Genomic DNA, 25,956 nt, shown 5'->3' on the forward strand with positions numbered 1-25,956 from the left:
GGGGGGGGGCAGGTCGACATGACCATATATGGTCATATGACCCGATCAATGCTTAACAAATGTAAAAAAATATTAAAAATTAATTCATTCCACCCCTTCAGGAAGCCCTTCCAGGGCCACCAAGAAACCCTGACTGAGAAAGCTTGCAGTAAGTCAGCTGCTATTTGACAGCATTTTAGACACACAAACACACACACACACAGAGCAGAAAGGAAGGGGGCGGCGTTGGATGTTTAAGAGCAGCGTTGCTATCACAATGCAATAGCACCGCAACTATTGGAAGCTTTGAAAGATGAGTCACCATCTCGAAGCCGAGGGGTTGAGAAATAGATGCCTTGCAGTGGGTCAATAGATTATTCATATTCTGGAAACTGACCTTAATTCTCAGACCTCAGAATCCCCTCCCTGCTTTCTGCAGACTTTCTGACTCCTCCCTTTGTTTTGAGTGTGATTTCAGTCTCTGAAAAGCTGCCAGAGCGGTGGGGGGGGGGGGGGGAAGCAAGGCAGGCAGCACTGATCAGAGGGGAAAAGGTTCTGTGCTCAAAGTTGAGAGAAGTGAGACTGCGCTCTTCCACTAGGTGTTTCGTTGAAGCTGGGCTGAGGAAGGTCCTAGCCCCCCACCCCACACACACACCTGCAATGCTCCAATATCCTGTCTTTGGTTGAGGCCAGGGTCAGTGAGGAAGACGCGGCATCCCTGCTCCTTTCCCGGCGGCATAGGCTCTTCTACCGGCCCCCTCACCTCTCTGGCTGACAGGAGCAGGGCTTGTTTCCCGGCAGGAAGGCTTTTCCCACAGCCCCCTCACCTCCCGGAGTGATACCTGGCAACCCCAGTTGTGAGCCTGGCAACCCCAATTGTGAGCCAGGAGCTTCATGGCTCCTGATTAGCCCCTTTGAGTTTTTATCCCGGACTCGCCCTGCCCCTTTCTCCTCCCACATTCCCCTTAGCCTTTTATTACTACCGCTCCTGCAGAGCAGTTTACAAATTGTCTATCGTGCAGCATTATATAACTTCAGGGCCATCTGGCCCTCCTTTCTCCCCTCTAGCGGTAGGGTTGGGGGTGAGATTTATTTTGCCATTTTTTTTTGTGAGATTGTAATGGAATTTTGTGTCCTTTAAAAAACTTGGTTTTATGGACTTGTGTAACCCGCCAGCTTTGGGAGTGGTGGGGAATAAATATAATAATATATTATATAAATATAATAATAATCCTATAACGTCCTCCCTGGACACGGATTGCAGTCTGCAGAAGGCTTGGTGGAGGTAAGGGGTTGGGGGACATGGGCTTTGGGGGAATTGGGAAGGGTAGGAGGTTTTAATTCAATGCGTTATTGTTTTTTGAATTTTCCAAAATGGGTTTTAATTAATGTTGTTAGCTGGGAGTGGCAGCCTAGCAATCAAATTAAAAAAATAAAGTCTGATCCAAATCAGGGATATATAACCGGCAGGTAGAGATTAAGAAGGGAGAACTGGGCAGGTAGGCCTCCTAGGAGGGAAGAGGACGACAGGATGTGGAGCAGGAACGTGGCTGTTCCTGGAGCAGGAACGTGCCTCAGAGTGTTTCGAGTCAAGAAGTTACTCAGAATGGGTTGGTTCTGTTGTCCAAGAAGAAATCCTTTGAGTTAAACTTCAGTCCTAGTTCATCTGCACTTTGTAGGTTGCCTTTTTTGAGACATTAGAGCTGGGATGCTTAGTGTATTCTTAACTCGGCCAAAGGCGGGCTTTCCTAGTTGTCTGATTTCAACTGGCTCACTATTAGGGTTGCCAGACTCCTATGCGGCTTGGCAATCTCCCAGAATGACGCTTGATCTCCGGATGAAAGAGGTCAATTCCCCCGGAGAAAATGGCTGCTTTGGAAGGTGAACATTGTGGTGTTATGAACACTTCTGAGCCCCCCTTCCTAAAGGCCCATTCCCGAAGCTCCAGGAATTTCCCAGTCTAGAGTCAGCACCCGCATGATGTATAATAACAATTTTTCGCTTTGTTAGTGCCGTTCATGAACAGCAGACTGTTGAAATGGGCCCTAGGCACCCCTGGATGGAGCAGGAGGGAAGGAAGAAAAGGGCCTGACCCTGCCCGCCCCATAACAGGGAAGATCTTTGGCTCACCAACCTTCAGGGAGGGCCTGGAGATCTCACAGCTGGTCTCCAAAGTATAATTTCCCATAGAGGAAAATAGCTGCATTGCAGGGTGGCCTCTGTAGCATAATATCCTGCTTTGGTCCCTCCCTACCCCACACCTTGCTAACATCCAGGCTGCATCTCCAGAAATTTCCCTCCCCAAAGTTGGCAACCCTACTCACAACTAAATCTGCCATCAAGTCCATCTCTTGAATTGCCCCAGGACAGTTTTACTGAGAGGGGCAGTATATAAATCCCAAAATAAAAATTATCTGGATTCAATTTTGTCTAGAGCCAGGATTCCCAATCAGGGGTCCGGAGACCCCTGGGGGTCCGTGGAAGCTCTGGAGGGGGTCTGTGGCCTTTTTCATCCTGCCTTAATAGATTCAGCCATGAACTAGGGAACCAGCAGCTTCCATTGCTCCCCCTTCCCAAGCATGAGTGAGTTCTGGCGTGGTTTATGCACCCACATTCCTACTCTGCCTTAAACCACCTCCTGTGTCTCCCCCATTCAGTTCTCCTCGAACCTGCCTGTTAACGTGGGTGGTGATGTCACTTCTGGGGGAGTGGCAGGGAGGCGTGACTAACTGGCATCATTGTGGCACATATGCATGCTCAGTGTGCAATGCAGAATTGGCGCACGCTCCTTTACTAACAGAGCATGTATGTCGCCCTTTTTTTGTTCTTGTGGTCAGCAAGTCACACAAGTATGGAGACCCCGGAACAATCACAGCATGAAGGCCCCCTAACTGTACAGCACTACAGGCTCCGGGAACTGCAGAGCCCGTAGCATGTGCTACTTGTCCTACCACGTCTGTTCCCTGTTTTCAAAATCCCAAAAGTGCCCACATATCCCCAATGCTGGACGCCCCTAGTTTAAGCCATTTACTTAGGAGTCAGCATCCCGAACCATCGAGAACAGCTCAGCCCCGAGGTGTTCAAGGACTGTAGCCAAAGCATCTATTTCTGCGTCTCTTACTGCAAATGACCGTCTATCCTTCATGTGATCATCAAATGTGATTCAGGAAAGATTGCCGTTGACCTGTGTTGCCAGGAAACAATTCATTTCCCAGAGCAGAAGAGCACAGACCTGCCAATAACAGATCAGCAGGAGCTTGTCTAGCGCGCCAAAAGGGATTTGGGGCCAAGTGGTGCCAAAACACCAGTAATTAAGAATGGGAATTCTTGGGACCTTATTTCTAATTCTCGTGTATTGTCCGAAGTAGCAATTCCTGGATTCTCTTGTGGAAGGAAAGTGCCACCACAGAGGTGTTCCTCCATTCCATATGTCTCAACCAAGCTCCTGACTTGACAATCTACTTTTGGAGATTCGCCTTTTGGGGCGAGGCAGCAAAAAGGTCATGGTGATAGTACTCACCCATTCACTGTAGGGAGCTGGAGTCAGACATCTGGATGCCTTTACTGGGTGTTCCATTTCATTTGCACAAGCTCTGATCCTGCAAGGAAAAGACATTATGAGTGTTTGGCCCCCAGTGACAATACGTTCAGTGAAGGTCCTAGTGTTCATGGGCAAAGATTCCATGATGCATAGTGGGAGTTTGCATTGGGGGGGCTGACACGTACATTACTATACAGTGGTTTAATCCCCATACTTCTATCCCATTAACTCAGGTGTTTTCTTCTCCCCCATCACAAGAGGCTTTTCCATCAATAGAAGAGTCTCTTGAGTTGGGAAACGCTCCTTCTATGGGAGGAAACCCCTTGGGTTAACCCAACACATCCATAGAACATGTGTTTACCTGTGTGTGGGATGGGTGAGGGGACATATTTCTCAGTAACCAATGGTTGTTAAACCAGCATGCCATTTTCCATAATTTTAGGGGGATAAACAGGAGTCAGCCATTCCTTTTCTGGGAGAGCCTGAGGAAGGGGATGGGAGATATATGGGAATCACGTTTTAAAACAAGGGATTCTTCTCCCCACTAAGCCCCATCTTCCATTGCTTACCTATGTCTTGAACTTGCGGCCCAATGACAGAACTGTAGTTTGCGTTTGAATATTCATATCTGGAGTCGTGCCGTGAAGTACCTGTACAAGTTCTGAGTGAAGACAGGTGTTGTTGAAGTCTTTTGTTCTTCCGGAGAGATGTCATCTTGACTGCTTCTTGAGTTGGCCACAAGTCTGCCTTTTGATGTTGCTCTGAGAGTGGAGGATTGTTGCCTGAGGTTCTCCATTGATTCTAACTGCAGTATTTCCATTGTCAGCACCTCTTTTGAAGTCTTACCATTGTCCAAAGCAGGACCAACCTATGTGCGGTTGGACAACGTTGACTAATGGCTGCTTGTCCCAAACTATGCCCCCAACTCCACCGTTCTTTTGCCCACCCCACCAACAGACTACGCCAGCATCATGTTGCGTTGTGCTCCCACACCACAATTTAGTTGTGATCCTATCCCTGCCCAGTGAATATAGTCCCATGATATAATTGCTCATGTACTTAGAATAGAATATACCAGGAGAAAAGGAACTAGGTTCTTGCCTTCAATAACAAAATGTAATCCCGTGCTTTTATATTTCTTGACGTTCAAAGTACATGGGATCTCTCTCTGTCTCTCTCTATACATATAAGTGGTGTGTGTTGCCTTCATTGTTACAGAGATGCCAGCATGGCTAAACAGCAGAATCAGAATCATAGAATCATAACGTTGGAAGGTACCTCCTAGGTCATCTAATCCAACCCCCTGCACCATGCAGGACACTCACAACCCTATCACTCATCCACTGTAACCTGCCACCCTCTCAAGCCTTCACAGAATCAGCCTCTCCATCAGATGGTTATCCAGCCTCTGTTCAAAAATGTCCAAAGATGGAGAACCCACCACCACTTCTTCCTGATGTTTAGATGGAATTTCTTTTGAATTAATTTCATCCCAATGGTTCTGGTCTGTCCCTGCGGGGCAAGAGAGAACAACTCTGCTCCATCCTCTATGTCAGGGGTAGTCAACCTGTGGTCCTCCAGATGTTCATGGACTACAATTCCCATGAGACTACAACTCTTGGGAATTGTAGTCATGAACATCTGGAGGACCACAGGTTGACTACCCCTGCTCTATATGACACCCTTTTAAACCAAAGACCCACCCACAAGTTTTAAAAAAACCTTTCTTAAAAAAAACCCTAGCAAATTCCAACGAATTAGCTTTGTTCTTCTGTTGCATTAAAATTAAAAACTATGGGATTCTAGCACCATACGTCTAATAGAGTAATCCAAGAAGATTTAATGTCCAAAGACCATTACGTTCTCCAGAACAGCATCTTCTCAGGATCCCCGTCCCAAAGGAAGTAAGATTGGCCTCAACCAGGACCAGGGCCTTTGGAACCCTGACCCCATCCTGGTAGAACGCTCTGCCAAAAAAGATCAGAACCCTGCCTTAATCAATTCTGCAGGGCCTGCAAGAGAGAGCCACCAAGCTTACGGTTGTGGCCTAAAATAACCACCAAGAAGGGCTGGCTCCACTGCTGGGGAAAGTCCTTTCTATGCCGAGGCCCGAGCTGAGTTCATCCATCCCTTTGTAAAGCAAAAGTTAGGACGAACTGTAACACATAACACAGACATTATTAATAAATTAATGTCTGAGGAATCCCCCCAAATCACTAAACCTGTTGCTAAATTTTGTTTAGTAGTATGTAGAGTTCGTGGAGCTGGTAGGGTCCACCATGAAAAATGAAATATGAGGATTTTGTTTCAGGCTCAAAGCTATTTCTGCTCTAGTTTTAAAAATCCACTATACATTTTACTACCAAGTTTTAAAATAACTTTTAATAATGTGTGTGTGTGTGTGTATTTTAACATCATGTTTTATCTGGGATGCATTGTGTAATTTCCTCTGTTATATGCCTGGTGCAAACCGTAATAAATCATAGAATCATAGAATCATAGAGTTGGAAGGGGCCATACAGGCCATCTAGTCCAACCCCCTGCTCAACACAGGATCAGCCCAGAGCATCCTAAAGCATCCAAGAAAAGTGTGTATCCAACCTTTGCTTGAAGACTGCCAGTGAGGGGGAGCTCACCACCTCCTTAGGCAGCCTATTCCACTGCTGAACTAAAATATAATTTCTATTCTATTCTATTCTGCTGGGGGAAGGGAAAGACTGACTCCATGACTCTAAAATCTTCCCTGTCTGGAAGGTTATTAGTTGGGGGAAATTAGGATATTATGTTTTCATCTGATTATTGTTTTTAGGATGTTGCTGACCACACTGAACTGTACTGGAAGGGCAGGCTAGAAAAATAAAGATTTCTGGATTATTTTTATGTAAGAAATGTTTATATATAAGAAACCCACCCATGATGCTTTGTAGCAGTCCACGAAAAGCTGGGTTAGTCTTCAAGATGCACAAGGTTCCCTTTTGTTTTAAATAGTCAAACTGTTACCTATGTGGTTAAAATGAACACGTACAAGAACTCTTGACAAACCAAACAGAAATCAACAATAAGGCAAGTAAGGAAGGATTTTGGAGAGCCGGTTGCTAAAGTTATAGAATGTTTCAATGTGGGGGAAGGAGTTAAATTCACCAGAGGAAGCAAACCAGCCCTTGTGAGTGAAAGTGCAGAAAGACAGACTGGGGAAGGGCAGGATATTTGCAGAGGAAGTAAACCTTTTCTTTTGTTTGCTGCTCAAGACGTTTGGAAAACTACTGGCACCTATACCGTCAAAGAGGCAACACTGCAGCGTCAGAACTAATCAGCAATATTTTTTTTTAAACGCCACTGCGGACACCATATGGCTTCCCTCCGAAGGCCAGAGTACACAAGACACAGTTGATCCATAATCAGATTTCCCGACATTTCTATTTTTACTTTTCAGTAGCCACAGGGAGCTCCAAATTTGATCAGAGCAGGAACACTGAGTGATGGGGGGAATTGCTCACTACTCTCCACGACCTGTTCTGTGACTTCAGCCTTTGATTGCCTCCCTTAGATAAAACACAGGTGTCCAAATGTTCTTTTCCCCCCAGGAAGTGAACAGCAACTGTGAATGTAGGGTAGTTTTTTTTCTCTCAGAAAATAACAGGGGGGTAGACTTTTTTACTAGAGTCCCAGAGATCCAAGTTCAAATGCTCACTCAGCCATAAAACTCGATCGGTCCCATCCATAGAATCCGAGAGTTGGAAGGGACCCCCAGGGCCATCTAGTCCAACCCTCCCCTGCAGAAGGCAGGAAATTCGAAACTACATCCATCTCTCTCTGTTTTAAAAAGTGATATAGTTGATTGTTTGCAAATAAAGGGTAACGAAAGTAGAAAATAAGTTCTTGATATAAAGTTGTTGTTTTTTTCTCTAGATGGAAACCTTTCTTCATTTTTATTAATGATTTGCGTAATACCTTGAATTAATATACTTTAAAATATAAAAAGGATTAGCTATGTGAAATGTAGCGCTATTTAAAGTGGCTGCTGAATATTTTTATTTGGAGGTATACTGTATGAGGAAAGGCAGAATATCTTAAGTCAAGTTTCTATCATAATGAAGAGTTGGTTCTTATATGACGCTTTTCTCTACCCGGAGGAGTCTCAAAGCGGCTCACATTTGCCTTCCCTTTCCTCTCCCCAAAACAGAAACCCTGTGAGGTGGGTGAGGCTGAGAGAGTTCTGATATTACTGCTCGGTCAGAACAGCTTTCTCAGTGCTGTGGGGAGCCCAAGGTCACCCAGTTGGCTGCATGTGGGGAAGTGCAGAATCGAACCCGGCATGCCAGATTAGAAGTCTACACCAGGCTGGCTCTTGGTGGGGGGTGGGAGGCTGGACCATGAGAGTGTCTTATCATTGGAGGGTGTGGGCTGCCACTCCCCAGGACTATTTCAACGGACCCTGTGCTGGCCTCCACCTTTTCATTGGACCTTTTGCTGGACTGGTTTATTGTGCTTCATACTGTCATAGCTGGGCAGTTTGGGCAATGGGATGGATCCTTGTGCCTGGGAGGACATGCATCTGAAACACAATGGCTGCGTCTGACTGTCCCATCTTAGAAAGTTCTAAATGGAAGGATTTTAATATTTGTGATGGCCAGCACTGATAAGCACTGAGAGCCAATTTGGTGTAGTGGTTAGGAGTGCGGACCTCTAATCTGGCGAGCCAGGTTTGATTCCCTCCTCCTCCCCCACATGCAGCCAGCTGGGTGACCTTGGGCTCCCCACAGCACTGATGAAGCTGTTCTGACCGAGCAGTGATATCAGGGCTCTCTCAGCCTCATCTCCCTCACAGGGTGTCTGTTGTGGGGAGGGGAAAGGGAAGGCAACTGTAAACCGCTTTGAGACTCCTTCGGCTAGAGAAAAGCGGCATATAAGATCCAACTCTTCTTCTTCATAACTGAAAATTAGTCCTCCATATTTAGAGGTAATACACCTCTTATTATGAGTGAGATAATTCAGAAATAATATATCTCTAATAACCTGATCTGAGGACAAACAGTAATGGAGGGTACACTCTGTTTTCAGGTCCCCAAAGAAATGTGGCTAGCCCCTCTTAAAGAGAAGCTGTTGAACTAGACAGATGTTTCGCTTAAGTTAGGAAAGGAATTGGTAAGCCGTTGCCCAGATAATCTCTACATCAGCCTTTCTCAACTTTTTTTACCATTGAGAAATCCTTGAAATATACTCCAGGCATTGAGAAACCCCAAAAGTGGCACAATTGTGCAGAATCTGGTTGAGAAGCAGAGCTGTGTACATGCCCACCTGGGGTCCCTCCCCTTCCCACCCCCTCCAAGCCCATCATTGGCCATGTTGGGAGGGGGTGGGTCAACATTGTCCAGATATGGGCAATATTGCCCAATAAATGTTTAACAGATTTTTGAAAAATATAAAAATTAATTCATAAAACCCTGGTTGAAAAAGCCTGTTCTACATGATCATAGAGCATAGCAAATTTATATCATATGGACAATTCGAGAGACATTTTTGCCATCTTTTCCCTTTTCGCACAAGGATTCAGTTACTCTGTACATTAGAGTTTGCAATCCCAGTCTAGCAAGTGGGAGGGGGAGAAGGAATTCCAATAATACATCACATTTCCTATTGCAAGAACATTGAGTTGCATCCAGCCGGCTTATTTTCCCTTTGACCCCCTATAGGGTATGCTGAGGATCATGGGACCTGCATGGGACATGCAGGGCAGGGACTGTCGTAATGAGGGGAATTGAGGTAAGATTTTTTTTTTGGGGGGGGGGGGAGATGGCAAGATCCAGCCTGCTGAAAAGTTTCAGCTCTCCATTTCTGTCAACTCTGTCAAGGTCTACATTAAGCCAACTTTTCACATTTGGCTCCTGTCCCCACTGATTCTCTCCCATGCAAAATAAAGGTGCTAATATTTTGCAAACACAATAAGGACCGGGACCCGCCGATCCTCAGCTGCAGAGAACAGTTCAAACCAGCAGCCCAGAGTCTTGACAAGAAACACACAGCCAGGTTTGCATGCAGCATGACCTTAGAAAAATCCATTCAGGGCACTGTTTTACATGTGAAACGTTCCATGCTCAGTAGCACAAAGGCTTTCCCTCATGGTCGACACGATTACCTCCATGCTCCCAAGTGATTGGTTGAACTCTGACACATTCCCTCCAGAAGTTCAGGTCGGAAAGAAGAAAGAAAGAAAAACTGACCTTCAATTCCTCTCCCTCTGCCTTCTACTCACTGCAGTGAGAGACACGGGCAAGCGTGCCTCCTTCCTCCCTTCCTTTCTCCCTCCACCGTTCAGATTTGCAGCGACGATGTAGTCCCCCAGATGATACGGCAAGAATCCTGCGAGGTTAGCCGTGAGGACAGGCACAGCGCTTGCTCCCTGCCCCGGCAGCCTGCGTGGCTAGCACCCTTGTCGGTTCTGGCAGCGCTGTGAGAAAGGCACCGGCTGGCTGCTGCTAATCTTGCCTCCTTTTGCGAGAGCAACTGGGGGGGGGGGAAGGGAGGAGGGAGAGACAGAGGAGAGACGCCGTGATCTCAATGCAAACAACCCGCCTGCCTGCTCCCAGCTTCTCCTGCCAGGGATGACATTCAGGATACCGCACTGGTCCCTCATTATGTAAGGCAGTCTAGGTCAAGTGTAGGGGAGACTCCGCCGGCCTGAACGAGCGACCCGGACCCCTGCTTCAGCTTTCGTGCTTCATGGGGGCATGGGCACTGGATTATGACCTTTTGCTGCATCTACTTGGGTAATTAATTCTTTTTTTTTTTTGCATGATTTAATGAGAACTCTGCCGGGTGGGGGTGGGCTGTTATTCCTAGGAAGAATGGCTGTCAGCCTTGCAGTGGGATGCAAGTGGCGTGGAAGGGGGGGGGTTACTGGGAGACGGGGGGGGGACCAAGATCTGTTTCCATGCTTGAATAGGCACAGCCGTCCCTAACGAGCCCTTTCAGCTCAGACACACTTTGTGAACAAATAAATAATATATCAGGGCTTGCTTAACTAACGTCTTCCCTCACTCCCTCTCCGGGTGGGAATTACCATTGATTTGACTGATTAAGCCGCGGAGCAAGCCTGTTTCTTTCAAGGGGCTGCCGGAGAACGTTGTTGGGAAATGGCTATTAAATGCAAACTGACGGAGTGCCGTTTATGGTTCTTTGCGTTACTTCTGAACGTCTTTCCTTCCCGAGACAGCTGCTATGGGCTCGCCTTCCCCTCTCCATGCTTCTGTCTGTGCTTCTTCGTTATTTTCGAGCCCAATTTCCCTCTGCAAAGAAAACGCTTGGTTAGCATTCCACGCCCGCCTGCGTGTGTTTATATTACGCCCCCCACCCCCCATATACATACAAGGGTGTGAATACTGCGGACAAGATTGCACACCATCACTGCTCTGCAGATGTACGAGGAGAGTGCCGTTTGCGGTGGCGGGTACAGCAGGTGACTCGGGTGACAGATAGGTGTGGAAAGATGCTGAAGCATCTAGAAACAGCTCCGACTGATGCTGGCCCACTAATAAGATTTTATTATCAATAAGATAAGGTTAGACCGGGGAGGGGAGGAGGGGGAAGCGGTATCTCACTCGTGGACTGCAGCAGTACAGGCCCTGGATAGCAGAGAGCGCATACTGATGCAGTAACATTGTGCAAGGCATTTCAACCGGGCAAGCTCGTTTTATTGGAACGTTAGACACTCGTTTTATTGGAACATTTTATTGGAACGTTAGACACTTGATAAAAAAAAAATTTAACAGTCAGAGTAGTTCAGCAGTGGAATAGGCTGCCTAAGGAGGTGGTGAGCTCCCCCTCACTGGCAGTCTTCAAGCAAAGGTTGGATACACACTTTTCTTGGATGTTTTAGGATGCTTTGGGCTGATCCTGTGTTGAGCAGGGGGTTGGACTAGATGGCCTGTATGGCCCCTTCCAACTCTATGATTCTATGATTCTTCTGATTCTATGATAGAGCAGCATTCTAATCTCAATGAAGTGAATGAAGTTTGGTGCAGCACCATGGACAGCGACCACCCTCCCTTCAGAACAGGGGGCATCGCAAAGGATTGTTTGCAAACATTTGCATGCCTAGCCAAGACAGAGGGACATATAAGCTCGTTCTGTCCTTTGATATTTTGGAAGAGAAAAGGCTCTTAGTCAGCAGCAAACTGATAAAATATATTCAGCTCACTGCTTGGCTCTTCAAAGCTAGACTGCATCCGTGAACGTTCTATATTGGTTTTTTTGCTTCGACTCCCTTCCCCCGCCCTGTCATCCTTGTCATATATTGGAGTTTTGGGTTTTAGGAATGTGAGTTGTGAGGCATTGCTTACTTTGGAATCTGTTGTCTGTATTTTCTTAGGAATACATTTCTCTGGTTGCAAAATGTCAAGGCTTGCATAATAGAGATAAATGCAAAGGATGGGGGCAACTTTCCAACCTGTGACAAGAGTTTGGGAGTTGAGGAAATAAAACTTCCTTTCTGATCTTATGTACTTTTGCGGGGTTTTTTTTTTTTTTTTACTACAGAGTGTATCTGGACGTGGAGATACATGGGTAGCTCCCCTATCATCACTATCCAGTTCTATCCTGCACAAAGCAAGGCTGAGAGAGATTGACTAGACCAAAGTCATCCAGTGAACTTCAAGGCTAGAGTTGGGATTTGAACCCCAACACAGCCTTTCTCAACTTTTTACCATTGAGAAACCCCTGAAACATTCTTCAGCCTTTGAGAAACCCCAGAAGTGGTGCGATCGTGTAGAATGTGGTTGGGAAGCAGAGCTGAGTACATGCCCATCCGTGGCCCCTCCCCTTCCCACCCTTCCAGGGCCATCATTGGCCATTTTGGATGGGAGGGCTGTGATAAATGTTTAACAAATTTTAAAGATCCCTGAGGCTGGATGATAGCTAGCACAACGGGATTTGGAATTGTTGCCACCATGTTGTTGTTAGTTGCGAAGTCATGTCCGACCCATTGCGACCCCATGGACAATGATCCTCCAGGCCTTCCTGTCCTCTACCATTCCCCAGAGTCCATTTAAGTTTGTTTGCTGCCATAGGGGGTGTTTAATGGGTATTTTAATGGGACCATATTGTATATTTTATTGGGGGTTTTAATGTGACCTGCCGTGAGCCAGCTTGCTGGGAGCAGCGGGATATAAATGGAAACATAAATAAATAAATATTAAAAATTAATTAACCCCACCCATTTAGGAAATCCAAAGCTGCCAGAAGCCCCAAGGTGTCCCAAATCCCTGGTTGAGAAAGCCCAGTCTAACCACCGTATCATACTGGGACTCTAAAGTTTATTCCTTTAAAGTAAGCACAGCATTAAATTGGTATAAAAACACTTGCTCCTGGACAACAGCAACAAAGACAACTTGCACTATTACACTGGTATAACTTCAGTTATTCTGTCTTGAGTTAACTTCCTTCAGTCTCTGCTACTGAACAAATTGGTCCCCCGTTCTAGAAGCCAGTGTCACTAAAACTCTGGATTTTGCATGGAGAGATTTGGGCTGAAGTCTCTTGTCAGCCATGAAGCCTGCTTGGATGATCTTAGGCTAGTCATTCTCCTTCAATTTCATAGGACTGTTGTATAAAATAGAGGTTTATATTGTTTCATTGATTCTTCTGATACTTAATCCTAAGGAAGTCTTTCTATATACAAAGTACAAGACAGCTCCTACCATAGACAATGGCTTGAACCAGTTTTCAGTGGGTTTTGCAGTTTCCGGACATCAGATCCATATTCAGGATTACATTGACTGCAGGAATATTTAAAAATGTAGTTCTGTCATTTACATTACCTATGCAATAAAAACAAAGCTTCATTTTTTGCACAGTGTTGTCTGGAAGGAAATAGAAATCGAAGGCTGTATGTCTACTTCGTTGGACTCTAGCAATCATTTGCAGCTGGTTCACACAAGAAAACCAGTTGCAAATGGTTGCCATTGCACCATAATAGTGAAATATCTCACTATGTGTTGGTGAAGCCCCAGTTTGTTGTTTGGAGTTAGCAAAGTTCACCCAGATAACCAAGCCATTCTTTCTGGCACTACGTACGTTCAGGCCTCAAAAGTGAGTGAAATGCAGGGTGAAAGTTCCTTTTGAGAATCCTGAAGACCAACACAAAGGGAAAATTGTGAGAACAAATAAATAGCCAATGAAACGAGCAATCGGCCCAGCTGTAACATATAGGGAATCAATGTGGCACCTTTTGAGTGGCTATTTTCAAAGCTCTCCAATACAGAACAGTTATGACACGATTTCAGTGACAGTGAAATGGCATAGGGTTGGATCCAGCCAGCTTTTCCCCTGGTGAAAAAGGGAGGGGGAGACCCTTTGACCATTAAAAAATATATATGCTAGGGATCATAGGTCCTGCGTGGTTAAATGCCATGTGGTACAGGAACTGTAATAAGGAGAGGAATTGGGTGCAAGTGAAAAAACAGCTGGCAAGTTTCAATACATAATCTGGGACAAGAAATTTTAGAATTGCTTTGTCTGCAAGTCAAAGCTGACTTTCCACAATGCTCCCATCTACATGCATTGTCCAGTGTTGCTGGAGGAAACACTGCAGGCCCCAGTGAGCTTGGGCAGGGGAAGAACACCTAGGTGAGAGGCATGTTAGTGGGGCAAAGGGGGGGTGGGGGTGGGGGAGCTGATGATGGATAGAAGAAGGGATAGGGGGCTAGGAACACTGCCCTGGGCCCCCTTAAAACCTGGAACGAGCCCTGAAAATAGTAATAGCCCTGACAGTCAGCACAGAGCAGAGAATCTAGAGCAAGGGAGGTTCTAATACCATTCTCTTCTGCATTGGTGCATCCTCATCTGGAAAATTGTGTCCAGTTCTGGATGACGCAGTTCAAGGAGGATATTGACAAGCTGGGAAGTGTTCTGAGAAAAGCAACTCGGATGGTTGAGGGGTTGGAATCCATGCCTTACGAGGAAAGGTTGAGACAGTTGGGTACGTGTTGCTTGGGAGAAGAGGAGAGAAAGCGTTGATACGATAGTTGGGTTTAACTGCGTACTGGTTTAACTACAACTGGTTTACTACAGCTTTACTGTCTAACTACAACTGGCTTACTACAGCTTTAGAGACAAGGGCTAGGGGCAGTAGGTTCAAATTACAGGAAAGAAGGTTCCAAGTAAACATTAGAAAGCGTTTTCTGACAGTGAGGGCTGTTCATAGGTGGACTCTCCTGCCTGGTAGGGTGGTGGAATCTCCTTGGTTGAAAGTTCTTAGGAGGAAATTGGATGAGTACCTTTCCAGAGTGTATGACTCTTAAGTTGCTGGACTGGATGACCCTTTCTGGTCTGTGTGATTCTGATGAATCGCAAGGAATTGTGAGATGCACAGGCTGTTACTTCCTCCTCCCTGCTGCTGGCACGTGCTTCACGGTTTAGGAAGCCTGAATCAAAGCTCCTTCTTTTAGAAGTACCCATGCAGGAGTTTTATTTCTTTCCCTGAGTGCATCTAGCTAGTGGGGAAGGGGGCCCGGTTGCAGAATGGCCCACATGGTGCTGATGCAGGCATTGGCCCATTGCATTTCTGCATAGCTGAGGCATGATGGGAAAGGGTGATGTGTCAAAATCTGCAGGCCTGTATATCCTGCCCTGCTCTTCCTGAAGGGACTTGAAGAAGAAGAGTTGGTTCTGATACGTTGCCTCTCTCTACTAGGATGAGTTCCAAAGTGGCATACGTTTGCCTTCCCTTTCCTCTCCCCACAACAGACACCCTGTGAGGTGGGTGAGGCTGAGAGAGCCCTGATATTACTGAAGGAGAAGAGTTGGTTCTTATATGCCGCTTTTCTCTACCTGAAGGAGTCTCAAAGCGGCTTACAGTCGCCTTCCCTGTCCTCTCCCCACAACAGACACCCTGTGAAGAAAGGTGGGGCTGAGGGAGCCCTGATATTACTGCTCAGTCAGAACACCTTTATCAGTGCTGTGGTGAGCCCAAGGTTACCCAGCTGGCTGCATGTGGAGGAGGAACGGGGAATCAAACCTGGTTCTCCAGATTAGAAGCCGTTGCTCTTAATCACAACACCAAGCTGGCTCTCAGAAGCCCCCTGATAGTTCTATGCCAGATATCCCCTTCTTCTCATCACCCGTAAAAACCACATTTTATAGTCACTGACTCCAGCTCCAATGTGCAGATGCAGTTCCCATTCAAATGCCCTAACCACACGGGCTTCAAGGATCGGAACAGTTCTGGGTTCATGATGAAGAGTAATAATGATAATAATAAAAGTTTATTTCTTCCCCACTCTTCCCTGGTTGACTCAGGGTGGGTAAAAACTGACTTTAATAGCATTCATATAAATTCAATAAAAACATTTAAACAATTAAACCACCTCCTAATAATTATTCAAAACTTGGTCAGAACTTGGAGGGGCTTGTATTGGATACACCAAGCATTTCTTCCACTAGAAGAATCATAGAGTTGGAAGGGGCCATCAAGGCCATCTACTCCAACCCCTTGCTCAGTGCAGGATCATCCCAAAGCATCCATGGTAAGTACCTGTCTAGCCACTGCTTGAAGATTCAACAGTATGCAACTCCTAGAATCGTAGAATCCTAGAAGGGGCCATACAGATCCAACCCCCCTACTCAATGCAGAATCAGCCTAAAGCATCCAATATAAGTGCCTGTCCAAATTCTGCTGCTGCTTAAAGTCCACCAGTGAAGGGGAGCACACCACCTCCTTAAGCAGCCTATTCTACTGTTGAACTACTCTGACTTCCTGATATCTAGCCAGTGCCTTACTACATGCAGTTTAAACCCATTACTGATGCTGCATGGTGGATCTTTTATTTAAATTCATCTTCATTTGGTGAGAGCTGTCATTTCCAATGGCGCAATCTGCAGAAAAGTGGCATGTCCCATTTCACAAAACGGGCTCCTGTGGTCTTGCGTTGACACTTTTTATGTGAGAGCTGGGTTTTCACTTTAGCTCCTTGTCAATTCTGGATTTCTTCTCGTCTTTGCTTTAAGAGCGTTCCTTCTTTCTGCTTCTTTGAAGCGCCATATAAATCAACATGCATTTACAGGACAGGTTCAGGGAGGCCGAGTTCCGTCATTGGTGATGGGAGGTGTTGAACTCCAATCTGAAAATAATTAGTAAAGCTCAAGTGACATTTCTTGGAGCACAACTGCTTGAGAGGTCTTCAGATTTGCTGCTTTGACTTTTTTGTTGCTAAAAGGGAGAGACATCTCTATTAGGCCAGTGTTTAATTTAGATCAGTTCTTGGGATCGTGCACAGGATGGAATAAAACATTGCCATAAATCTAGACAAAATGTCAGTGGTGTTGCTCAATGGACTACTGAAATATGTGTCTGGTGACGCCATTCTCTATAGCTCTCCTGGAATAACTCCTGTAGTCTACAGCAGGGGCAGTCAACCTGTGGTCCTCCAGATGTTCATGGACTACAATTCCCATGAGCCCCCTGCCATGCTGGCAGGGGGCTCATGGGAATTGTAGTCCATGAACATCTGGAGGACCACAGGTTGACTGCCCCTGGTCTACAGAGATCATGGAAGAAACTGATTCACAGGGCCTTGTGCTACGTGGTTTTGCATGTGTGTCCTACCTTTTGACCCACTGGGGGACCTTTCTGGAACAAATTGAATTCCAGCGTAGGTTTCCAGAAGAATTTATGCAAAGATTTCATGAATGCCATTGTAAATTTGCTCTTCTTCCCACAGGCAGGGGGCCATATCTATAGCAAAGGAGCCAAATATATTAATGCCTCAAGGTAGCTTGATGCCCTAGAAGCAAGTACAGGATGCAGAACCAGATAACACTTGGTGGCAGTATGTGAGCAGACAGACAGACTGTCACTGCCGTTAAGTGGCCTACTGGGACAATTTCTCTTGCTCGGGCTCATGGGACCGACACTCCGACTGTTCTGATTCCTTGTGCCTTGTGCCGGATGGGAAAGAGACTTCCCCATATACTTAATGCTGCGCAAACGAAACATGCTTGCGCAGCAGGCAGAATCTGTCCCGTACCATCGATCCTTTGCAAAAGTTGCATTTTGTAACTAGGGCTTCCTCTGCCCACTTCCTTTGTTTATTGACAGAGGTGTTCTCTGAGAGACAGGCACTGAGACACTCCCCCAAAAGGACGCTGACATGGCCATACAAACTGCTTGTAGGGAGGCAGGGTAGGTTGAAAGTCTGAGAGATGTTTTCAGCAAAGTGAAGTGGTCAGTTGTTTCCCAAGTTCCAGCCACCCCTGGGAAGGGGCCGCAGTTAGTTGTGCAGGTCAGGGAGCAGCACCAGTTGGGCTCCACGAAGACCCTGCGAATCCTTGAACCGGGCCTGGATGCCTTTCCAGATGAAGAGAGTGTTCTAAAATATTTTTCTTGGCATGTACACACAGCCTGTCTTCAGTCGCTCAGCAAAGGGTCTGGTGTTGTGGTGGCAGCTTCTTCCAAACCTTCATTTTTAGAAATCAGCTCAGCCAGTCAGAAAGCCAATAGCTAATCAGAAGCCCCCCCAATTTCTAAAAATACTTCTAAAAATAATGCCCATGGAAACCCGTGGACCACACCATGCTGCTTTTGCTTCAAAATGTCACAAAATGTACTTGTGGTATACCTTTCGTGCTTCCTAGACTGCTGTCCATAGGATTTTCCTCCCTTCCACTGTGTATATATTCTGCTGAGATTTCATGCATCTGGGGAAGTGGTCGACACCCCCATGAAAGCTTATGCTTCTCATTACAGCTGTTAGTGCAGGGGTAGCCAAACTGTGGCTCTCCAGATGTCCATGGACTACAATTACCATGAGCCCCTGCCAGTTTGGCCACCTCTGCATTAAAGGAACACAAGACTCTTTTTTGCTTTTGCTTCAGCAGACACTACGGCTTCATGAACTGGGCTACTTGAATTTCTCACAAGAATTTTTTTTTAAGGCAGGTATTACATAAATTGAATTAATATTACAGAACAATAAACAGTACAGGTTAGACTTCTGTGGAAAATAGATTCAAGTGGGTAGCCGTGTTGGTCTCAAGCAGCACAACAAAACAAAATCAGAGTCCAGGGGCACCTTTAAGACCAACAAAGATTTATTCAAGGCGTGAGCTTTCGAGTGCAAGCACTCTTCCTCAGACTATGAATCTGTCTGGTGAGAGACCAGGCTGCTATGGTAGTTCTGAATCTGAGGAAGAGTGCTTGCACTTGAAAGCTCACGCCTTGAATAAATCTTTGTTGGTCTTAAAGATGCCACTGGACTCTGATTTTGTTCTGTAGAAAATGTAAACCAATTGTATAATGTTTTCATCCCACATTCCTAGCTCCTCCCACCCGGTTCCATTCCGTCTCCCCTCCCCCCCCCCCCCCCCCCGGTGAGGTGAGTTAGGCAATGATCCCCTGCACCAAGAGGCATGGCAGACTGGGGGGTTGAACTAGGGACGCTCAGTTTGTGCCCATGCTCATCTGGCCCTATACCACCTACACCAGGGGTGGCCTAACTATGCCCATGGACTACAATTCCCATGAGCCTCTGCCAGCAGCATGCTGACAGGAGGCTCATGGGAATTGTAGTCCATAGATGTCTGGAGAACTGCAGTTTGGCCACCCTTGACCCTACATTATATTGGCTCTCACAGCCAAGGAAATTCACTTTCCCCTTTCCCCCCTTAGTAAGGGCAGTTATGAGGAAGAAATAGGGCTCTGAGTTCAGACCCTTCTGCATTGCCATTGCATTTAATCCAATGTGTATATAATGATGGTGATACAAGCAAACGCTTTTTTGCCTTTGCTTTTTTTTGGCTATCAAGTCACCATTGTCTTCTAGTGACTCTATAGGATTTTCAAGGCCAGAGATGTTCAGAGGTGGTTTTGCCATTGCCTGCCCTCGTGCCACAACCCTGATATTCTTTGGAGGTCTCTCATCCAAATACTGGCCAAGGCCAATCCTGCTTAGCTTCTGAGAGCTGCCAAGATTGGGCTCCCCTGGACTATCCATGTTGGGGCTAAGTACCATAAGCAAGCCACCAAAGAGATGGGACAGGTGGATGGTCTACTAGTTGGGAGGACTGAATGCTGGCATCTCTTTCATCCCCTTAGCAGAAGGCCAGACATCACTGAATAGAAGATCCTTCCTTACCTGCATGCCATTGAATTCAGGCCACTGTTAGAATCATAGAGTTGGGAGGGGCCATACAGGCCATCTAGTCCAACCCCCTGCTCAATGCAGGATCAGCCCAAAGCATCCTGTTGGGCTTAGTGGATGGATAATTAATAAATAATGGTAACTTGTACACTTTGTTTAGAAGAACCATGTCTTCAGCAACTTGCTTACCATGTTTATATTGGTTTCTTATGATTTATCATGACTGAGGATCTCAGTAGCATGAGGTACAAGTCACCAATTTTCATCCAGTTGCAAACCCAGCCTCTCAAATTTATGATAGCTTTATTGTAGCTGTTACATATTTATATACCAAATCCAGCGCTTAAAATAAAAGAGAGAGAGAGAGAGAGAGAGAGAGAAAGAGAGAAAGAAAGAAAGAAAGAAAGAAAGAAAGAAAGAGAGAAAGAGAGAAAGAGAGAAAGAGAGAAAGAGAGAAAGCAAGCAAGCAAGCAAGCAAGCTAGCTAGCTAGCTAGCTAGCTAGCTAGCTACATGCAGGCCATCCTGATGGAGACACCAGGTGCTTGCATCTTGGAAGCATCCAAAAGGTTTCTCAATACAAATATCATGCAGGGACTAAGTGACTTGATTGTGCAGCTGGGTTTTTGTCCAGGTAACTACAGGTTCTGGACACAGGTCCTCCCTGATTGAGTTGGAGTCATGTACATGTGGAAAGCAATTTCCATGCATGCGTTCCTAGCTGGATGAAGCCGCTGTCCATCCTGTCTCTTTCCCCTGCTGCCGGACACGTGGAGCCCTTCTTACTAAGTAAGGCTCCAAGAGGCCACTGGAGATGTGCCTGCCAGCAACGTAATCGTTGCTTAATTTTGTCTCTTGAAACAGTGAATTGTTGTCAAGCACAGCTAGTTAAAGACACGTCCCGTCTTGGGAGCATCGTCCCGTAATATGCAAAGCCCAGTACCAAGAGCCTCTGTGTTCAAACCATTGGAGTATATCATAGAGTCACAGAGGTGGAAGGGTGCATACAGGCCATCTAGTCCAACCCCCTGCTCAATGCAGGATCATTCAAAAGCATCCATGAAGAAGAAGAGCTGGTTTTTCATATCTCGCTTTGAACTACCCAAAGGAGTCTCGAAGCAGCTTCCAATCACCTACCCTTTCTCTCCCCACAACAGACACCTTGGGAGGTAGGTGGGGCTGAGAGAGCTCTGAGAGAGCTCTGAGAGAACTGTGCCTGGCCCAAGATCACCCAGCTGGTCATATGTGGAGGAGGAGTGGGGGCTCAAACTCGGCTCTCCAGATTCTACAAGAAGTCGGCCATTTTGTAACCCACACAGTGCCCCCACATATCTTTCTCAGACTGCTACTGGCAAGTAGAGGTATTTGACACATGGCATCTAGCAGAGCAGATGATCAGGTCTGTTGAGGTGAGTGACGTATGTCAGCTGTAGTCAACTTGTGGTCCTCCAGAGGTTCATGGACTACAATTCCCATGAGGCGCTGCCAGCAAATGCTGGCAGGGGCTCATGGGAATTGCAGTCCATGGACATCTGGAGGACCACTGGTTGACTACCCCTGATGTATGTGCCTAGGGTTCTTCAGTCTCTATAGCTGGTTGGTTTTGACTAAATTTCAGTTCTGTGCAATCTCTGTGGTCTGAATTAATGGTGGGCCAGGGAAGTGAGCATGCTCTGGTGTGTCCCCCGCTTACAGAGTCTCCACTGTTGTTAATGCATGCTACATCCGTCCTGCAGTAAATCGGAATGAGTAAATAACTCCAGAGTGCAAACTCTTCCAGGGACTTTGGCTGCACCTTCTATCTTTTGACCGTCTTCATTTTTTTCTTGTACTGGATACTGGATGACAAGAGTGTGCAAATCTGTGCTTAGGCCCTTACGGCACCCTCCTCTCACAATGGGAGACAAGAGAGAAACAAAGCTAGTTTTTCCTTTCAGCGGTGGCCAAACTGTGGCTCTCCAAATATCCACGGACTACAATTCCCAGGAGCCCCTGCCTGCACATGCTGGCAGGGGCTCATGGGAATTGTAGTCCACAGATATCTGGAGAGCCACAGTGTGGCTACCCCTCTGCAGAGAGCTCATGGGAGCATACCTGATTCTCCCCTCCTCCACATTCAGCTTTGTGACATCCTGGAGTTGCCAAACTCCAGGTGACACCTGGCGATCTTCCAACGTGATAATTGATCTCCAGCTGACCAAGATCAGTTCCCTTGGAGAAAACCCCAACCTCACCTTCTCCAGGCTTTGTCCCCCCCAAAATCCCTAGCTATTTCCCCATTCACAGAGCCTCTTGTGACACAGGGTGGTATGGCAGCCGACATGCTGTCTGAAGCTCTGACCATGCGGCTGGGAGTTCAATCCCAGCAGCCGGCTCAAGGTTGACTCAGCCTTCCATCCTTCCGAGGTCGGTAAAATGAGTACCCAGCTTGCTGGGGGGTAAACGGTAATGACTGGGGAAGGCACTGGCAAACCACCCCGTATTGAGTATGCCATGAAAACGCTAGAGGGCGTCACCCCAAGGATCAGACATGACTCGGTGCTTGCACAGGGGATACCTTTACCTTTATTTCCCAACTCAGAGCTGGCAGCCCTATGATAACCCTGTGAGGCAAGCAGGGCTAAGAAAGACAGTCCATGTAAAGAAACACTGTTGGTTTCTCGTAGAAAAACACCGAAAGCAAACGAAACCAATAGGCAAAAGTTGTATCTTCTTGAGATTTATTAAATGCAGTCCTAAATAATTTTGCAATCAGGACGGGGTCCCAGGTATTCAATCTCACTTTGAAGAAGTGACCCCTTTACTGAAGAGCTATTGCCAATGTGATATCCTGTACCGGTAGAAATTAATACTGGTGATGTTATATTAAGACCACAATTGCAACCACTGAAGAAGTAATAGAAAGCGGGATTGAATACCTGGGACCCCGTTCCGGTTGCACAATTGCTTAGGACTGCATTTAATAAATCTCAAGAAGATACAACTTTTTCGCCTATTGGTTTCATTTGCTTTGAGCCAAGAAAGAGTCAACAGCACAACATCTGAGCTTCACAGCAAATTGGAATCTAGGCCTTCCCATCTGAAGAGAAGAGCTGGTTTCTTTGTAATCTCACTTTTCTGAACCCGAAGGAGTCTCAAAGCAGCTTACAATTGCCTACTCTTCCTCTCCTCACAGCCAACACTCTGTGAGATAGCTGAGGCTGAGAGAGCTCTGAGAGAACTGTGACAGGCCCAAGGTCGCTCAGCAGGCTTCATGTGGAGGAGGAGTGGGGAATCAAACTGGGTCCCCTAGATTAGAGGCCATCACTCTGAACCACTACACTACACTGTCTGTCTTATGCCAATAAAGGTATTGTGTGTGTGTCTGTCTCTCTCTCTCTAACTCATACTTTTTCAACTTTTTGACCATAGAGGAACTCCTGGAATATTTTTCAGACTTCAAGGAGCCCCAGAATTGGGCCAAAAATTATGTCAGCTGGCCACACCTCCCTACCATGCCTGAGGAGAGGGGGAGAAAGGAGGCAGTTTAAGGCAGGAGTAAGACCCACAGTCATGGGTTTAAACTACGCATCGAACAGTATCGGCTAGTTGTCTCAGTCAGGGTAGTTCCGCAGTGGAATGGGCTGCCTAAGGAGGCAGTGGCTCCCCCTCACTGGCAGTTTTTAAGCAGCAGCCGGACAGATGCTTTTCATGGAAGTTTTAGGCTAACCCTGCACTGAGCAGGGAGCTGGAGTAGATGGCCCCTTCCAACTCTATGACTCTGTCCAGGCTGGGCCCCTTTTCTCAGGTCCATTAACCAAGCAAGAATGCCCCCCCCCCGGTCAATGGAAGTGGCCATTTCCCTCCTTTCACAGCAGTGCCAGGAATAGGTTGTGGGTGAGTCCACTAAGGCAGGATATAGAGGGAAGGCTGGGGAGCTTCTCAAGGGCTCACAAAGAACCCCTGCTTCTGCTCTCATGGGAATTATCCCATCCTGTCTCTGCCTGCCTGCCTGCCTGCCTGCCTGCCTGCCTGCCTCCTTCCTTCCTTCCTTCCTTCCTTCCTTCCTTCCTTCCTTCCTTCCTTTCACTGTGGAAGTTCCTACTGCCTGGTTGTTTTTTTCTTATCCTAATAAAAGTGGAACTTTTTCGTGTTCTTATAATGTTTCAGTGGTTTGTTTTTAACAAGAAAAAGTACAACTTTCCCCATTTAGCTTTTGCAATAGTGGTGCTCCACATCTGTTTCCAAAAGTGTCAGAAAGAAAGGTGTTGGAGGGAATATGTGAGGGTTTCTGGTTCCAAATTTTTAGTTGTGTGATTTTTGCGAAGGCTTCTAGCTCTGTAATTTTTGCTGGTATCCCAGATGTTCTGGATGGTGTGCTTACAAATGTCAAGATACTGCAATACACACAATTATGACACAATGGTAAGAGAACCATGGCTGTTAAGAGTGAATAAACACAGTATGCTATATATCTTGGGTCCCAGAATTAGGAATGTGTTGCTTAGTTATAGTAAAAAGGGTTCCAGGCTAGTCTTCCTTTGGATGTATTACTTGCCAGTATGCTTTCATACAGGTTCCCTCACAGGCTGTCCCGCAAAGAACAATCCAGAAGCAGGGGTAGCCAAATTGTGGCTCTCTGGATGTCTATGAACTACAATTCTGTAGTCCATGGACCTCTGGAGAGTCACAGTTTGTGGCCCCCCCGTTCTACAGCAGATGTAGGATTGTTCCAATTTAGAATACAGTGTCATATTATATGAAATAAGAGGGAGGAAGATCATTCTCAGTGTTATAATGTAGATAATAACGTTTAATGGTTTCTGAAGAGTTGAAGGGGTGGGGGGTTGTGTGTCATTAGTCTTTAGGCAGTGAAAAACACAAATTATATCCCATTATTCAAAAATGGAAGGGGGGGGAGAATGATTGAAAAGGCACATGTAGAGATTCTGGAAACGTTAGCCTTTCCAAATCACCTCTTTTCACTTTTGGCGCGCCTCTGGACTGTGGCCTGCAGTGGCTATTCATAGACTCGGTAAAAAGGCTGTTCTGCTTGAAGAACCCTTTGAATAAATTAATTATTGCATTTTTAAAAACCAGCTTGATGACTGTGGTTCATCCAGTTGGCCAGAAGATGGAGCTCTCTGGTTAAAATGATGTTTTCTCTCTCCCCCCCCCCACCACTCCTGCCACTTCCCCCCCCCCACCCAAAGCTATTTGCTGATTTGTATTAGGTACCATAGAGTGAGCCTTTGAACAGGAAACCGAGGCTGTAGCAGAAAGGATACTGCAGAGGTCTCTCCCTCCTTCCCTTCCTCCCTCCCTCCCTCCCTCTCGCTTTCCACCCCCCTCCCCCATTGAAAATGCAGCAGTTTTGAATACTTGGGGAAATTTTCAGAACTGGCCGTCTGAAGAGCTGGGTTAGATGGCATTTCATCTCAGGGCTGTCGTTCCGGGATCCTTTTCTTTCACGGGATGCGCTTATAATGCTCGCTAATTACCAGGTAAGGCAGCGGACTCTTTTCTTGAGAGAGCCTCTGTGGGTTTGTTTGATTGCTTTCCTTCAATTCGTTCCTTGTCGGAATGCTCAGATAGGATGTGCTGATGCACGATGTAGCAAAGGGAATGCAGCTGGGGGGATTTGCTGAAATCTTGTGGAGTCTGAAATCTGGTTGGGTTTTGCAGCCCGGCATTTTCTCGCCCCACTTTCTCTGGGCAGGAGCCAATTCCTTTGGCTATTTGCCGACATTTATCAAACACCCTCCCCCCCTTCACCCCCCCCCACGTTCCTGATTGTCATTTAGGAGCATTCTCTGCTTCTTTTGGAGGTCATATTGGTGGGAAGGCTGTTCTGGAGACAGGTTTGGAAGTCGCGCATCAACGCAGTGGTGTTGCTGCCAGAGCCGAGCACTGCAGGGGTGAATAGCTTCTCCCTGTCCAATCCAAACGGAAGCTGTTTCACAGGCCTTGACGCCTTTCCAAGGCTTGTTTGTTGCTTCTTTTGTTTTCCTCCTGGGGGACGGGACTATTTAAAAAATATGCAGAAATAAGTGAACCTTTAGTTAACGTGAAGGATGTTTCTGGAGCTGGGACTGCAGACCCAACTCTGTTCATGAACCTAATCGCATGCAAGGAAAATAGTCAGCTGACCGATCTGTTTGGTATCCTCCTTTCCTTTTTTTATGGGCTTGCCTGCCATTTCTGGACCGATATTGGTGCTTTTCGACACTCAGATTAGTTTGGGTTCCCACCGCCCCCATCCCTTTGACAACCAAGAGCGTCTTGCTGCAGCATTTGATATCCAGGACGTTTCATTGGAGCGTGTT

The 25,956-nt window shown here is 46.4% G+C and overlaps 1 protein-coding gene across 4 annotated transcripts in view; it reads left to right on the forward strand.

The window, feature by feature from the left end:
• The first annotated feature begins 10,005 nt into the window (after positions 1-10,005).
• The window catches only part of LOC143829274 (sodium channel protein type 1 subunit alpha), a 134,337-nt gene continuing 118,386 nt past the window's right edge, over positions 10,006-25,956 (forward strand). For all 4 annotated transcript variants that reach the window (XM_077319834.1, XM_077319836.1, XM_077319835.1 and 1 more), the window contains exon 1: positions 10,006-10,287. The gene's annotated coding sequence lies outside the window, so the exon portion shown is untranslated. The remainder of the gene's footprint in view (positions 10,288-25,956) is intronic.

The sequence above is a fragment of the Paroedura picta genome, chromosome 2 (assembly GCF_049243985.1).
Source record: "Paroedura picta isolate Pp20150507F chromosome 2, Ppicta_v3.0, whole genome shotgun sequence".
NCBI classification, from domain to species: domain Eukaryota; kingdom Metazoa; phylum Chordata; class Lepidosauria; order Squamata; family Gekkonidae; genus Paroedura; species Paroedura picta.